Genomic DNA, 18,208 nt, shown 5'->3' with positions numbered 1-18,208 from the left:
CAGAAACCCTAAGGTTTCTGCCTCTTGCACCACAGCTAAACCCCAACCCTCAGCACCGTACGACCACCACGAGCCACCTCCGTACACCCTACGCCGAGTGCCACGTACCGCCACGCCAACTAGCCTCCATACCTATGAATAAACAAGAGGACAACAGCAAATACGAAACAAAGAAGAAAATTTGTATTTTTATTTTTGGATTTCGGCTATAAAGCCATAAACAATGTACTGTTTCTTTTTTTACGCATACAGAATAGAAGAAAAGAAATCAAAAAATAGCAAAGGTGACTTCAAGCTTTTTTCCTTCTCTTTCGATTTGTTTTCTTTTTGGTTGGCTTGATTTCTTAGTATGTGAACCGATGCCGATGAGAGCCCAAATACCTCGGAGATGCGGAGGTAAGGGCGAGGGGTCGAACAGTGATGAAAGCTTTTTTGTTCTATAAATCTCTCTTCCTTTTTTTTAAAAAAATAACATGAGATTTGAAGTTTTTGCAAATAAAAAAGAAAAGGAGAAAGAATACACTTACTAAATCCCTTTAGGTGTGGTCGAGCCCTTCAATGGCAGGATCGAGGTACTGTTTGCGCGCTGTTGATCACCAAATGTGATGGTGGTTCGTCGGCTGCGGCAAAATGAACCCTAGCAGAGTAGTGCCCTTGTTTTTAACTCAAAGGACTGCTTATGTTTTAAAAGAAAATGAGTAAAAATGATATTTTAAGGGCTGAATTAAAAACGGCGCCGTTCAAAAAGGGTAAAGGTCCGCGCGTTGACCCGATCAGCGGGCAGGATCAGCGTTCCTTTACTTAAATTGGGGAATTTGTGCACATGGCCCTTCTCCTTCGTGCTGATTTTGGATTAGGCCCTATTTACACTTTATTTGTTTTTTAAATTTCACCTGGAATTAGGGTATCATATCAGTTCAGCCCGCGCCTAAACCCTGCGTTTTGAGACCAAGATTATTTACAACTTCAGTCACTGAGCATTTGTGCGCGTTGCATATTGGTATTTTTTTTTTGTTATTTTATTTGTAAATTATCCCTTTTGTTTTCATTTAATTTTAATTAAGTTTTTTATTTTATAGTCATTTTTTAATCTTGATTACTTATTTGTATATTTTGAACTACCTTGGTAATTGTTTCTTTATTATTGTAAATTTGTTTTTGTCATATCATCATCACATTTTGTATATTTTATTTATATAAATGTTTTTTCACATTGTTGTGTATATAATATTCATAATAAAGATAATTTTAGTCTATGTATACTATTAATGTTATGTTATTTCATACATATAATGGGTCTTGACTCAATCCATATATTTTAACAGATATTTTGGTTATTCTAATATGTTTTGTATACATGTTTTATATATTATTTAAATTATTCTTATAGATATATATATAAATATTCGATCTATAGACATCACCAAATCCATGTATTTTATACATATAGTTTTCTTCGTATACATAATTATGTTTTAAAATCTGTTACATCTATAATTTATGATAGAATTAATTTAATCTTATAATTCATATTTTAATTCCATGTTATTTTTGCATACAATTGCTTCTAAAATTTATTCCTATTTAGTTTCATATTTCATACCCATGTTATCTTTTCACATTTCATGTTTTTTAAAAATTATCTTTATTGTATAGATATTGTCAATTTTAAATAAATGTTTTATTTCTAAATATTTGGCACCTTATTTGAGTCAAATGTTTTTGCAATGTCTTTTTTTTTTAAATTATATATTTAAATTCTTAGTTTTTCCTTTATAAATTATTTCAAGTTCTAGCATATGTTATTTGCTCGTTAGTCCATCATTTTTAGAAATTATTTTAGTATCATATTGGTTTTATATTGTTTAGTATTTCATGTGTTAATTGTCCTCACGTTATTTCATGTATATTTGCTACATCGCGTTTACTAGTTTTTATGTACTATTAAATCAATTGTTGTTCACCCATGCTAGTGAATTTTGTTATATTTTGAGTTAATTGTTTGTTTGATTTGATTGGTTAAATAAGGTTATGTTATCTGCACTTATCAAGTATTGTACGTTATGCATGCATATTATCCCATGTTTTCATTTTTTCCTTTGGTTTATAAATGTTGCTTTATAATTTCCAACTCTTTAAAATCAACTATTCCATTGTATTTCAAATAAAATTAATATGTTTTGAGTTTACAAATCTTTTTAAAAAATCCTAAAATAAGGCAATGTTCAGTATTTAGAAATTCGAGAAATCGTGCCCTACCGTGCTGGGTTTTGATTTTTCGTTGGACTAAATATTTGGACACCCTTTTGTAATTTTTGACCTAAGAGCTTTTGGAAGTCAACCCAATCGTGTTCTCAAAAGTATAAAGTCTCATGTCCTATCGTGCTAGATGTGATGCTTTATACCTTTGAAACGAGAAAGTTTTGATGACCAGCTTAAACCACTCAAATGTTTTAAAAGGAATCAAATTTCAATTTTTTTTTTGAAAAAACCCTAGACATAAGGAAAGCATGTAATCAATATGGTACCAATCTTTGGGCGTAGTGAGGGTGCTAACCCTTCCTCATACGTAACCAACTCCCGAACCCATTTTTAAATTTACGTAGACCAAAATGGATTTAAATGAAATAAAATGTTTTATTAGGTGATCCAATCGCACCAAAATAAAAAAGGTTGGTGGCGACTCCACACTTTGTTTTATTAGTCGATTCCCGTTTTTTCCTCAAAATAAAAATGGTTTCGACACCGGTCATTTGAGCTTACTAAGCATGTAAATGCTTACCCCCTCTCTTTTCCCTGTCTCTCACAAAGCTCGAGGACTTGTAAAGATTGGAAAACGGTTGGAGAGTCAGCATACTATCAAGTAGAGCAGCTTTGGTATAAAGACATTTCTAAATTTTTCAATGGCATGTATAGGTCTTTTGAGTATTTTGTTATATGTGTCATTTGATTCGCCAAATGAGGGCTTGTAAAGATAAATCTATCTTTTTGTTTATGGCCATAGAGATCGGCTTGTTTTGAAGTAGGCTATGACCTACAAAATTTCCATGCAAGTTTATAATCATGTTCGATGGTTGAATTCCAATTGGTAATGAGTCATAAGAACGAGCCAATCTTGAATGTATTAAAGTGGTATGACAACACATAAATACAAGATGGGAAATAACCTAACATGTACGAAACCAATGATATGGGGCTTCCATGCAATAAGTTTTTGCAAAGATCATTTATGAGAGCATAATTATGTTTTACTTTGTTTTTAATATTCATTAAGTATAAGTGTTAAAAGGGGGTGACCATAGGCTTGGAAAATAGCCTAATAGGGTCTACACAGTTGGGTACACGGGCGTGTACCAAGGCCGTGTGACACAAAGGGCCACACCCGTGGGCGTTTGGCATGGTCGTGTGTCCACTGCATCTAAAGTGGTAGTTCTGTTAAATGAACCCGGGCTAGACACACGGGCGTGTGTCTTGGTCGTGCGAATTTGACAGAATGCTCAAGTCTTGGACACAGGGTGATTGCACGGGCGTGTCCCAAGTCACACGAGCGTGTGACACTTCAAGTTAAAAGAAATTTTCCAAGGTGCCCAAAGTTTATCAAACATTCTCGATTTTGTCCCGCACCGCCTCTAGGCATGTTTTAGGTCTCGAAGGCCTATTTAAAGGAAATGATATACAAAATTTGAAAAGTTTTAAATTGAAGCGCAACTTAGTGACTTGATTTAATATGTTTATGAACGTGAAATCCTGGTAACGCCTCGAGCCCTATCCCGGCGTCGAATACGGGTGAGGGGTGTTACATTCGAGGTGGCACCTCAAAAAGGTTTAAAGTGTAAGATCATAGCTTGACTATGAAAACTAATACAGTCCGTCGAGACAGATAACACTGGGTAGTCTGCCAGGACATTAAACATGGGAATTACAAGTGTAAGACAATGGATAGACTATAACAACCAATAGAGTCTGCCAAGATAATAAATATGGGAAATAATGTGTAAAACCATGACTAGGCCATGGCAACGTACAGTATCCGTCGGCAATTAAATTATTTTCTCAACCCATTTTTTATTTTGTTAAAGTCATGGCAAATGTACAGTAATAGAATCCATGAGGAAAACATATTTAATTATCTTATTAAACAAATCCTTAATGACTAATTAATTTAATTCTCACTTTGATCTTCAATTATTTAGTTAAAAATTGATTAAATAATAATTTGAAGAACTTAAATTAATTTCTAAGTCATCTTTTGTACTTAGTGAGAAAAAACATTCACTACAGATAGTGATACATGCAATTTCTCTTACTTCATCCTTTTCGTTCATTTTTTATTATTGGTTCTACATGAAATTTGTTTCTAGTTATCTCGAGCTACCAGAGAGACTTATTGGATATATTTAATTAAGGCTTAAATAATTTTTAATTAAGTTTCAACTTTTCACCTATTAATTACAACTTTATTTAGTCAAGACGTCAATCCACTAAAGTATTATGACTGAGCTCTCCTTTTTTATATATCATTACAAAAGATACTTTTCAAGTGCCCGTCCAATTACCTTGTCATAAGTGTGTTACCCTCATAAGGCATCCTTAATCTCTTTGGGATAAATTTTTTCTCTCAGTGTGATCGTATTTTATCTCATGGTGGCATTAAATCTTTCTTCATGAAAAGTCAATAACTATCAAATAGTAATTTAATCATTTATCCTAAGACAAAAAACTGGTGGCCACATTACTTTTCATCTATCATGTCATGCTAATGGGAGGATATCATTTACCATTTGTTTGGATTGTAAATTTCACTATTGTGGAATAATGCTACATAATGCAAAAGTCGTATACCCAACAAACCAACATTCGATTCTTTATCTATTTGAACTCAGGCTTTCATTTATATCAAAGTATACAATTCACACATACATAATCCATCATACACTCAAAATTAAGGTATGTCACATGACTGCCTATAAACATGTGAACATTAATAGTAAAAATAGAACATCAAAAATATATTAAATTAAATTGGCAGTGTCTGCAATCGTACAGGTCAAATTATAATATATTATTGTATTACAATGGAACACCAAAAAGTATTTCGAGAATCATACCCAAGGGACTGCAAATTGGAGAAATTACTATTAAATTAATTATAGAAAATAATTACTAATCTAATTAAGTCATGAATTAGTAGTGTAAGTCCAAATTAATATATTTATTAAAATAATTAAATTATTAAACCTAAATTAACTTAAGGGACTTTCCTACTTCTAGTGTCGACAACACGAGCCTCTAGTCTATGATCTATTAAATCCCTAACTAATAAACAGAAGATTAACTAATTTCAAAATTCAGGTTTTAATATGGATTATCTATTAATTAACTAGTATTACCTCTCAACTCTACTAATTAATTAATCGATGAATACTCACTTGTCTTCCAACCTTACTTTCTTTGCTCGATAACTACGATTTACTCAGTTGGACTTCTCTCCCGATCTCGTCTCCCTTATGATTACTTATTAAGGTTATCAATTCTAACAGATTAAGAACACATAAGTTATACCAATTAATCCTATTATGAACCCTTATTCTTTTGTTAGTTAATCGACTTGATTAATTAATTAGTTAAATAATCGAAACATGCAAGATATAAAATAAACACAATAAATTATTCCAACATTCATACTATAGTTAATTGATCAAGTTAACAAAGCATAAATAAAATAATAAAGAAAGAGATAGGAGAATGCTCATTGATAATTATATTTAAGCACGGATCCGGAGTAATCTTTCCTTGAAATTTTCTTCACATCAAAATAAAAAGGTTCCGACTACACGAACATAAAAAGAAAAGAAAACTAAAATTGAATAGAAAAATGTCTAAGTCTAAAACTGTTTACAATCCCAGGACCCTAAGGTTGCTTATATAGAGAACAGCCTACTTGGTGATCAAGTACCCCGAGATACACATAAAACCACCGAATAGTATATTATGCTAAAAGCTAGGGTCCAAATATGGAAATTTCCCAATTATGTCAACTAAAGAAATCAACCATTTTCTTCCATGCCAAGTTACGTCACCAAGACATGGGAATGTTTCTCGCCCCAATGTCAACGTTGTGCTATATCTTCTTAATACTATCGCGTCGGTGTGACAAGAGGTAGTTCCTTGTGATAACGTCGAGTGCTTTCCTAGTCCTTGGCAGCATCGATCACATATTGGGCCCCTTGTCTCATGGCCCGATCATTATTCCTTGTATTCTTGGACCTCAAATGGTATCCTACACACTTAAATAGCTCGTTTGTCACTCATGAGGCTCGAATTGGATTTGTGAGTCATCGAAATAGTAGAAAATGTGTAAAAACACTTATTTTTATTACCTTTTAATCCTAACCTACTACTACCGCCAGATGCGATATTTAATTATAGAAGTGCTAGAAAACAAACTCTTTAAGTGCAAAAATGACCTAGAATAACTGCTACAAGTGATGCCAAGTCATCACACTATGAATGTCACAAGTGAATAAATCTATAAACAAATCTAGGATCTATTCTACTTGGGTCCTATCCGATGTATTGTCAATCTAGTCAATCACATCTATGTCTCTATCTTTTAGGAGTCCTCAGCTTCGTTACCCAAGAAAAGGTATCTCTTCAAATAGATTTTGATAAATGAAATATTAGTTTGCCAATCGATTTTTTTCAATTTTGATTAGACATGTTTAGGTTATCTACTAATATTAGTCAATATTTTCTTCATTTGATTTGTATGAAAAAACCATTGAGGACAATATACGAAGATATCAGTGATACAAATGGATATTTTATTAAACCAATTTGTTTGAAAAATTAAAAGTACATATAGAAAAAATCATTACACTAGGGGCACTAGATTCCAACAAAAAACTTTACTATAGTTTCTTGTATATTTACAACTTATTTTTGAAACACTCCTATAAACATCATCATTCTAAAAAAATCTAGCATTACCAGTTTCTACAATTCTTAAAATATGGTTAGCTTTCTCTAGATAACTGATAAAGTATTCACTTATTGTATGAGAATCTAATTTCTTTCATGTGGATTATACGTTGTTGCTTCCACTTAGAAATCCCAAACTGATAAATCGTAATTTAAACATATTTTTATCCCATGCTTAGCGTATTAATAGATGGTTTCTCCTTAGATTTGGTGAATTCGATGCTCCTAATCCTTTAATTTCATGTTCTACACTTAGGTAAGCATAGGAGAGTACAAAGAGCGAGAAACAAGTCGAAAACAGAGAAAATGGACCCACGTGGGAAATAAACATGGCCTGGACTTCCTCACACAGGCATGTCACACGGTCGTGTCACACGGTCGGGTCCCTTTGGTCGGATCGAAGCACGACTTACACAGGTAGACTACACGCTCGTGCCTGTCCAACAGCCTTGACCACGGGTTGGAGTTATCGCGCACGGGTGTGTCCCTATCGAGCCCAAGTATAACCCTATTCAGAAAAGGCCAATTTTGAGGGCTCTTAGGCATTCTAAAGCCTATTTAAACACTTGAGGAGACACTTAGGAAGGGGACACAGAGTAGGAGGCAATGAATTACTCAACTGAAGCCGATTGGTCCATCTCAGAAGCCGGATTCAATATCAAGACTGAAGATCTCCCTTCAATTTCCATTCAGGGGTTTTGGGTTTTCTTTATGTTTTGTATTCATTATTCTTATAAGATGTTTTCTTCTATAATTATGAACTAAACCCCCTAAATACCTAAGGGGAATGAAACCTAAGACGGATCTTGTTATTATTATCTGAATTGTATGATAAATATTTGACTTGTTCTTAATTATATGTTCTTAATTCTTGTTTTAATATTCCAGGATATTGATTCAAGTTAATGCTCTTATTCAGAGGAGGAATAGACCCTGTCTAAGAGTAAATTTGTCATAATTAAGCGGAGTTGATTGCATGCCTAACGATAGGGTGATAAGATTTTGCTGGATTAGGGTGAAACCTAATAAGGGGATCCATAGATCGAGTTAATGCAACACTAGGTGTTAATTAGAAAGAGATTTCAATTAATCAACCTAGGGTTAGATGTTATTAGTCTCGAGAGAGATAATAATATAACATAGGAATTTCTACGGATCAAGTCAAATGAATAAATCGTCTGATTCAGAGTCAAATAACAAGTAAAGTCTAGGTGGATTTTCCTTAGGTATTGTTTTAATCAATCGAATTTTCTAAAAGCTTTTCCCCAATTTCTCTCTGTGCACTCTTAGTTTAGTTAATTAATTTAGATAAGCAAATCTCTTAATTTTTAGGCTAGATAATAAAAAGCAAGTAATTACTAGTACTTTTGGTTCCTTTGGGTTCGACAATCCGGTCTTGCTAAAGCTATACTACTGTTCGATAGGTACACTTGCCTTCATCGTGATAATAGTTAGTCTCAAGAATGATTAATTATAAATATTTAAAACCTGTCGCGAATATCACGTATCAAGTTTTTGGCACCTTTGCTAGGGAACTAGGATATTAGGAACACTAAATTTTTATTACTTTAACCATTTTACTTTTATTGTAATTTAAATTTTTATTTTTCTTCTCCAATTCTTCATTTATTTTCTTCTGACAGGTTTTTCTAGTTTATGACTAGAAGAAACTCGTCAGGACCATTACTGTTCGATAGTGAGATCGATCGCACAGTTCACAGAAACCGATGAGAAATAAAGCGAAATTTAGATGCACAGAGAAAGAGCAAGAGGACGATACTTCAACCACAACCGAGGAGATGGTTGAAAACCAAGAAAATCCACTACCTCCTGCGATTGATACTAATCAGAATCTTGCTCCACGCACTGATCGTGTGATTTCGTGATAGGTTTTAAATATTTATAATTAATCGTTCTTGAAACTAACTATTATCGCGATGTAGGAAAGTGTACCTATCGAACAGTAGTATAGTTTTAGCAAGACCGGATTGTCGAACCCAAAGGAACTAAAAGTACTAGTAATGACTGTCTTTTTATTATCTAGCCTAAGAATAAAGAGGTTTTGTTTTAACTAACTAGTTATCTAAACTAAAAACTCACAGAAAGTAGAATTGGGAGATTACTTTTGGAAAACGGTTGAATTAAGACAATACCAAAGGAAAAATCCACCTAGACTGTACTTGTTATTCTGGCTCCGAATCGGACGATCTATTCATTTAACTTGTTCCGTAGAGATCCCTAAGTTATGTTATTATCCCTATTCAAGAGTAATAATGTCTAATCCCTAGGTTGAATAACGATCTATTCTGGGATTTTTCTGATAATGAAATAAATACCCCCCACACTTAAAATGTACATTTCCCTCAATGTACAAAGATAGATAGGAAAAATAAATTTGTAATCGTAAGATAGGGGGAGAAGTGAAACTTCCTGTATGATGAATTCCTCGACCTGGAGTTTTGGAGAGTAATCGGTGCGAGAGTGGAGAAGGATACTCCGGCGGTGGTAGAGGTTCATTAGTCCATAAGTCCTGCGCTAAAAGAATATTATATCTGGTGGTAGCTATGGTCGTGGGCGATCAGGACATGGTAGTCGTGCAGAACCTTCCCCGGTGGAGTTTTTAGTTCCTATGCGATGATGAGCTTAGGAGCTCTATATAATTGTGATAAAATAAGGAACTCTTTTAAGGGATATTAGGAAGAATAATTACTCATAAAGAAATAACCGAAATTGATGATTAAAAAAATAAAATTCTAAAGTTTAATAAAAAATAAAACGTAGTTTTAAGAAAAATTAAAAACATAAAATAATAAATAAATATTTTTAAACATCTTCATCGCTGGATGGTTCGCGAGGTGGGACTGGCGATAAGATGTGGAGGTGCTGACAAATCTGCTGTAGAGTAGCATCAATGTTGTCAAATCATTGAAAACATTGCTGCTTGAATCGAGTGAGGCGCTCAGAGATGTCAGCATATGAAGTCGCCGCATGAACTAGACGAGAGGGTGGTGGCGGTTGAGTCTGTGGATCCTCGTGTTGTAGAGGGACATCATCAGGAATGTCCTCGTAGGCCTCCTCCTTGGTAGATTAGGCGAGACAATATTAAGGAGGGTAGGTTCCTTAATGCTTTTCGATCATCCTCATGCTAAGCATGCTCGAGATGCCTTGTGGAGACATTTGGCTAATGAGGGTTAAGGATGATTCTTAGGCTGCGGTGCTGAGGAGCTCGAAGTGTCGAGCCAACTGAGTAACGTAGGGGCCAATGGAGATGACCCCTTCCTATGCCACTCTGTCTGGTGCTGAATCCAAGGGCGATGAAATAGGCAAGGTAGATGATGTGCCCGTGTGACATATACCATAAAAAGTAGGCATCGTGAGTGTTGTCGACGCCAGTGCTCTCTCACCTTTCTATAATCGTGTGAGCCAAAATGGCGTGTAGGTACCTCAGAGATGAAGGGAGAGCCGATGCCTTGGAGCGGCTAGGATTGTAGGTGGCCCCACCTCGTACTAGTGCGTCCCAGCACCATGAAGGAGAACGATGGATGTGGCAGTTGAGAGCATGTAAGTCATTCTTCTCCTTAAATTCCTCCGTATATAAACCCAGCACCGTACTGAATTCTGGGACGCTGAGCTGGCGGACTAACCTGCCTAGGAAAAATTGGACCATGCCGGGATCATCGTAGTTTGTCATTACGGTCTGAAAATGGAACGTTGAGCATAATTCTATCATGATCTCGAGGTATGTTGGCTCGATGATCCGAAAGAACAACTCCCAAGGGTTAGTGGATAGGAAGGTTCGAATCGCTTCAGCCAACTGAACTTGTTCTACCGCAGCCTAGTTGATGCAGCGACCTGCAATTAAAGGTCGGGCCCGGAGTATTTGGAATAGTTCTTCTTGGGGCCCGATGGGGAACATCAAAAAAGGGTGACGAACTTCCGTGGTAGGACCCAAGGAAGATAACGTTCCCTTCCTTTTGTTTGAAGCAGAGACAGCGGCCTTTTTACCACGTGAAGATGACATGGTACCTGCAAATAGAATCATCAAGTCATCTTGATGAGTGGTCAAAGTAAAACGAATACAAATTTTAAATAAAAATCATAATTTCAGCCACAACTATCAACAGTTAACAATTTTTATTAAACTAATCCATACTTTTGTGTCATTACATAATAGTAGCATGAATAACTAAAAAAAAAGTTGCAAAGAATATTGTATGGATGAACAAAAATGTCAACACAAAAGGCATGAGAAATCATGAATATTTACGTAAAACTAGTCAAATGGAGTGGAGAAATCACGTAATGAGTAAGAATTTTAACATGAGAAAGATAATAACTATTCTAGATATAACATTTTTATGATAAAAATAAGAAAGGAACATGAAAATTTTCATATTATTATGATAAATAGCCCTAGAAATCAGTAAGAATAAACGAGAAAAGAGTGAACAAACCCTAGAAAGAGGAGAATAGGCGTCAAAAATGGAGTTGAAGGCGGCGTACTGGCGTGGCAGGGAGGCCGTGTGGAATTGGAGCGGCTAGGGTTAGGGTTTTTGATTGGGGAAGACAATGAATAGTGTAGGGTATTTATAGATTTTGGGGCACACGGCCAGTTAACATGCCCGTGTTCCCCAATTTCAGCCCGTGTGATTCACAAATTTTGAATTTGGGTGCGTCTGGCATTTAGTACACGCCCATGTTCCTTGGACATGTGGGTGCACACGGCCGTGCCTGGCGTTGTTCGCTTCTCCCACGCCCGTGTATGAAGACCCACGCCCGTGTCAATCTAACAGGTTTGACCACGGGTACTAGACACGGGCGTGTCGCACGCCTGTGTTGTTTTAACAGGTTCACCCACGGATCTTCCACACGGGCGTGTCGTACGCCCGTGTTATTTTGGCAAGTTTGACCACGGCCATGTCGCACGGCCGTGTCGTTTTATCGTAGCCCGTGTTTGGGGAAATCTTTGCCCTATTTTCACACAGCCCTAAGCACGCCTGTGTGCTTTGCCGTGTCTCTATAGAAAACCTATATTCAAGAGCTCTGTTAGTAAGTTAAGTGTTGAAGACTAAATTTTAAAGAAGTTAATATAGTTAGTGCTCGGGTTGCCTCCCAAGAAGCGCTTATTTATAGTCTAAGGTCGACTTACCTCTCCGTTGAATGATCATGGTGGTTTGAGGAATTTATACTCCTCATTCCTGCTATCAATCTCATCAAAATAAGGTTTTAAACGGGTGTTGTTTACCTTAAAAGTGCCGAACTTGGGATGACTCACCTCGACTGTACCGCATGGGAGAATGCTGATTATTGTAAGAGGGATTTCTTCATTCGATGTGGTAGTGACAATGTGAGGATCTGCGGCATCTAGTAAGACTTTATCTCCAACCTTAAGCTGATTTGGAGAGGTATCGAGCTTGTTCTAGCGTAGTTTTGGTTTATCATGTGTTCTCGGTTTATGCGTTCGCCATTCATCTAGCTCCTCTATTTGTAGCCTTCGTTCTTCATGAGTAGGTCCTCTACTAATGCTTGAGAATGACTCATGTGCTTCCATCAGACTCATTTCCTGCAAATTAGGTTGTATCATATTGTCAGTTTTAGTAGAATGGGGTAGACGATCACCTCTAATTTTCGATGTGTTGCCAAAATTGCGAGCTTGAATAGTGATTGTTTCTTCTTCCACACGGAGTGTGAGTTCACCTGTGCCAACATCAATAATTGTTTTAGCAGTTGCTAAAAAGGGCCTTCCTAGAATTAAAGGAGTGTTGCTATCCTCCTCTATGTCTAGAACAATAAAGTCAACAGGAAATATAAATTTATCGATTTTAACTGGCACATCTTCAATAATACAGCTAGGGAATCTTATAGTTTTATCTGCTAATTGAATGCTCATCCTAGTTTGTTTGGGTTTCCCAAGACCTAATTGTTTAAACATTTTATAGGGCATGACGTTAATACTAGCCCCTAAATCAGCTAATGCATTATTAACATCTAAACTACCAATTAAGCAAGGAATTGTAAAACTCTCTGGATCTTTAAGTTTGTTGGGTAGTTTATTCTGGAGAATAGCTGAGCAAACTGCGTTTAGCCCCACATGTGATGCCTCATCCAATTTCTGCTTATTTCCTAAAAGCTCCTTTAAAAATTTCATTGCCTTTGGCGTCTGTGATAGAGCTTCAATAAACGGTAAGTTAATCTGAATTTTTTTTTAAGAGTTTAAGGAATTTACCAAATTGTTCATCTAAGCGGTCTTTCCTTATCGCGTTGGGGTATGGCACACAAGGTTTATATTTGACATTCACTGATTTGTTTTTATTACGACCTACCTCACCTTGGCCTCTGCTTACCATAGTTTCTTACCTCGGTTCTGGCTCAAGCTCAAAAACTCATTCGTCATCTTGAATATTAATTTCGTTGAGTTGTTCCCTTGGGTTGGATTCAGTATTACTTGGCAAGCTACATTGTGGTCGTTCGGAGATTAGTTTGGAAAGTTGGCCTATCTGAGTTTCGAGCCCTTGGATCGACACTTGTTGATTTTTAAGTGTTCTCTCGGTGTTCTGGAAATGGGTTTCTGACACCGAGATAAACTTTGTAAGCATCTCTTCAAGGTTCGGTTTCTTTTCTTGTTGGTAGGGTGGTTGTTGGTAGCCTAAAGGTGGTCTCTGATTTCCTTGGCCTCCCCATGAGAAATTTGGCTGGTTCCTCCAACCTACATTGTAAGTGTTACTATATGGATTGTTTTGAGATCAAGAATTATTACCCATGTAATTTTTCAATCATTTGTTCCCAAGTAGTGATTGACCTCGTGGTAATGAGTTCAACCACTGTTTAGCTTTGTTCCTCAATGAAAAAGGGAATAACCAAAGAGGAATGGCATCATCAGAAACACCATTAATTTTAAATATATCGCATAGTTCCAAAAAGTTTGCTAAGTGAGCGTTGGGATCCTCATCCTGCAAACCATCAAACTGAACAAATTGCTGTATCATTTGAATAGTGTTAGGTTTTAGTTCAAAAGTATTTGCAACTATAGCAAGTCTAACTGTGCTTGATTCAGTTCCTATTAAAGAAGGTTTAGCATAATCATACATAGTGCGTGGAGTAGGATTTTGATTAACTGCAATTGCAGGAGGTAGCTGATTGTCTTGGTTTTCAGCCATCTCTGTGGTTGGGGTTGAGTATCGTCCTCTTGCTTGTTCTTTGTGTATCTTAAGCTTTGCCTTATTTCTCTTTGGTTTCTGCGAACTATGTGATCGATTTCTTCGTCAAAAAGTAGTGGTCCTGATGGGTTCCTTCTAGTTATAAACTATAAAAACCTACCAAGAGAGAAAAAGTAAATTAATAAATAATAAAAATTAAATTAAATTAAATTGCAAGAAAAATAAATGGCTAAAGTAATAAAAATTGAGCGTTCCTAATATCTTAGTTCCCCGGCAACGGCGCCAAAACTTGATCGCGTGATTTCGTGATAGGTTTTAAATATTTATAATTAATCATTCTTGAAACTAACTATTATCACGATGTAGGCAAGTGTACCTATCGAATAGTAGTATAGTTTTAGCAAGACCGGATTGTCGAACCCAAAGGAACTAAAAGTACTAGTAATGACTGTCTTTTTATTATCTAGCCTAAGAATAAAGAGGTTTTGTTTTAACTAACTAATTATCTAAACTAAGAACTCACAGAAAGTAGAATTGGGAGATTACTTTTGGAAAACGATTGAATTAAGACAATACCTAAGGAAAAATCCACCTAGACTGTACTTGTTATTCTGGCTTCGAATCGGACGATCTATTCATTTAACTTGTTCCGTAGAGATCCCTAAGTTATGTTATTATCCCTATTCAAGACTAATAACGTCTAATCCCTAGGTTGAATAATTGAGACCTTTCTCTAATTAACACCCTAAGGTTCCATTAACTCAATCTATGGATCCCCTTATTAGGTTTCAACCTAATTCGGCAAAATCTTGTCACCCTATGTCTAGGCGCGCAAACAACTCCGCTTAATTATGACAAATGTACTTTTAGACAGGGTCTATTCCTCCTCTGAATGGGAGCTTATCTTGAATCAATATCTTGGGATATCAAAACAAGAATTAAGAACACATAATTAAGAACAAGTTAAATATTTATCATACAATTCAGAAAATAATAACAAGATTCGTCTTAGGTTTCATTCCCCATAGGTATTTAGGGGTTTTAGTTCATAACTAAATAAGAAAACATCTTAGAATAATAAAGAATACAAAACATAAAGAAAACCCAAAACTCCTAAAGGGGACATTGAGGAGAGGTCTTCAGTCTTGATGATGAATCCGGCTGCTGAGATGGATCAATCGGCTTTCTTGGAGTAATTTCTTACTGCCTCCATGTGTGCCCCATTTTTTTCCTCCTCCAGGGTGTATTTATAGGCTTTGGAATGCCTAAGTGCCCTTAAAATTAGCCTTTTCCAAATTAGACTAAACTTGGGCTCGGCAAGGACACGCCCGTGTGAGTCGTGCTTCGAATCTGCCAAATTGACACGACCGTGTGGTCTACCCGTGTGAGAAGGTCCAGGCCATGTTGATTTCGTACTTTGGCCCGTTTCTCATTCCTTTCGCTCTCCTATGCTCCCCTAAGTATAAAACATGAAATTAAAGCATTAGGAGCATCGAATTCACCAATTCTAATGGGAAATCATCCATAAAATACGTTAAACATGGGTAAAAATATGTATAAATTACGGTTTATCACGCACTATGTATGATTATGCTAAACCTTCTTTAACAGGAACTAAATCGAGCATGGTTAGACCTGCTGTAGCTGCAAATACTTTTGAACTAAAACCTAACACAATTCAAATGATACAACAATTTGTTCAATTTGATGGTTTGCAGGCCGAAGATCCCAATGCTTACTTGGCAAACTTTTTGGAACTATGTGATACTTTTAAAATCAATGGCGTTTCTGATGACGCCATTCGCCTTCGGTTGTTTCTCTTTTCATTGAGGAATAAGGCTAAACAATGGTTGAATTGGTTACCACAAGGGTCAATCACTAGTTGGGAACAAATGACCGAAAATTTTTTACTAAAACATTTGTGCAAATGGATTTAGAAACACTCTATGATACGTGGGAGAGATACAAGGACCTCTTGAGAAGATGCCCTCGCCATGGGTTACCACTCTGGCTACAGGTGCAAACATTTCATAATAGCCTAAATCTTTCGACTCGACAGATGATCGACGCAGCCACTGGCAGAACTCTCAATAATAGGAAACCTAAAGATGCTTATGAATTTATAGAAGAGATGTCACTGAATAATTATCAGTGGCAAGTTATGAGGACAAAGCCAAAAAAAGTAGCCGATGTTTATAACATCGATTCAGTCACCATGCTCTCTAATCAAGTAGAACTCTTGAATAAGAAAATTGACGGTTTTCTTAGTTCTTCACAGGTTCACCCAGTAATGCAGTGCGAAGCAAGTGAAGGTGGATCGAGCAATTCAAATTACCCACCCTATAGCCACAACATGGAGAACGAGCAGTTAAATTACATGGGTAATAATCCTCGATCTCAAAATAATCTTTATAGTAATACTTACAATGCAAATTGGAGGAACCACCCAAATTTCTCATGGGGAGGCCAAAAGAATCAGCGACCACCACCTTCAGGCTTCCAACAACCACCCTACCAACAAAAGAAAAAGCTGAACCTTGAGGAGATGCTAACAAAATTCATCTCAGTGTCAGAAACTCGTTTCCAGAATACCGAGACAGCACTTAAAAATCAACAAGTGTCAATCCAAGGGCTCGAAACTCAGATAGGTTAGCTCACTAAATTGATATCCGAACGACCACAAGGTAGCCTGCCGAGTAACACAGAATCTAACCCAAGGGAACAACTTAATGCGATTACCACTCAAGACAAGGAAGGGTTAGTTAAGCCTGCATCAGAACCGAGGCAAGGCATTATGGTAAGTCAAGATAAAGGTGAGGTGGACCACAGTGAGCAAAAAATGGTAAGTAAAGTGTAAAAACCACGGGTGACATACCCCAATGCAACAAGGAAAGACAGTACAGATGAACAATTCGGTAAATTCCTTAAACTATTAAAGAAATTACATATTAACTTACTGTTTATCGAAGCTCTCTCGCAGATGCCAAACGCAGTCAAATTTTTAAGGGAGTTTCTAGCAAACAAACGAAAGTTGGATGAGGCATCACATGTGGAGTTGAATGCAATTTGCTCAGCTATGTTTCAGAATAAGCTACCCAACAAATTGAAAGATCCAAGGAGTTTTACGATTCCTTGTTTAATTGGTAGTTTAGATGCTCATAATACATTGGCTGACTTAAGGGCAAGCATTAATGTTATGCCTTATAAAATGTTTAAACAGCTAGGTCTTGGGAAACCCAAACAAACTAGGATGAGCATTCAATTGGTTGATAAAACCATTAGATTTCCTAGGGGTATCATTGAAGATGTTCTTGCTAAGATAGATAAATTTATATACCCAATAGACTTTGCTGTTCTAAACATGGAAGAGGATAGTAATGCACCTTTGATTTTAGGACGACCCTTTTTAGCGACTACTAGAACCATTATTGATGCTGGTACAGGTGAACTCACACTTCGTGTGGGAGATGAAACAATCACCCTTCAAGCTCGTAATTCGAGTAACACATCAAAAATTGAAGGTGGTGGTATAAATCATTCTACTAGTACTAATCATGTGGTGAAACCCTCTGTGTAGGAAACAGTTTCGAAGAACACATATGAGCCATGTTCAAACAACAACAAAGGACCTATCCATGAAGAACGAAGGCTATAAATCGAGAAACTAGATGAATGGCGGACACATAGACCGAGGACACGCGATAAACCAAAACCACGCCATGACGAGCTCAAAGACGTACCAAATCAACTTAAGGTTGGAGACAAAGTACTACTAGATATAGCAGACCCTCGCATTGCCACTTCTGAACCTAATGAAGAAATTCCTCTCACGATACTCAATATTTTTCCATATGTTATACTCGAGGTAATTCATCCCAAATTCGGCACTTTTAAGATAAACAATACTCGTCATAACCCTTATATTGATGAAGTTAATAGCAGGGATGAGGAGTGTAAACTCCTCGAGCCACCATGATCACACACCAAAGAGGTAAGTCAAGCTTAGACTATAAATAAGTGCTTCTCGGGAGGTAACCCGAGCACTAACAGTAATGATTTATTTGAATTCT

Source organism: Gossypium hirsutum, chromosome A12 (assembly GCF_007990345.1).
Source record: "Gossypium hirsutum isolate 1008001.06 chromosome A12, Gossypium_hirsutum_v2.1, whole genome shotgun sequence".
NCBI lineage: Eukaryota > Viridiplantae > Streptophyta > Magnoliopsida > Malvales > Malvaceae > Gossypium > Gossypium hirsutum.
This window is presented reverse-complemented; position numbering follows the sequence as displayed.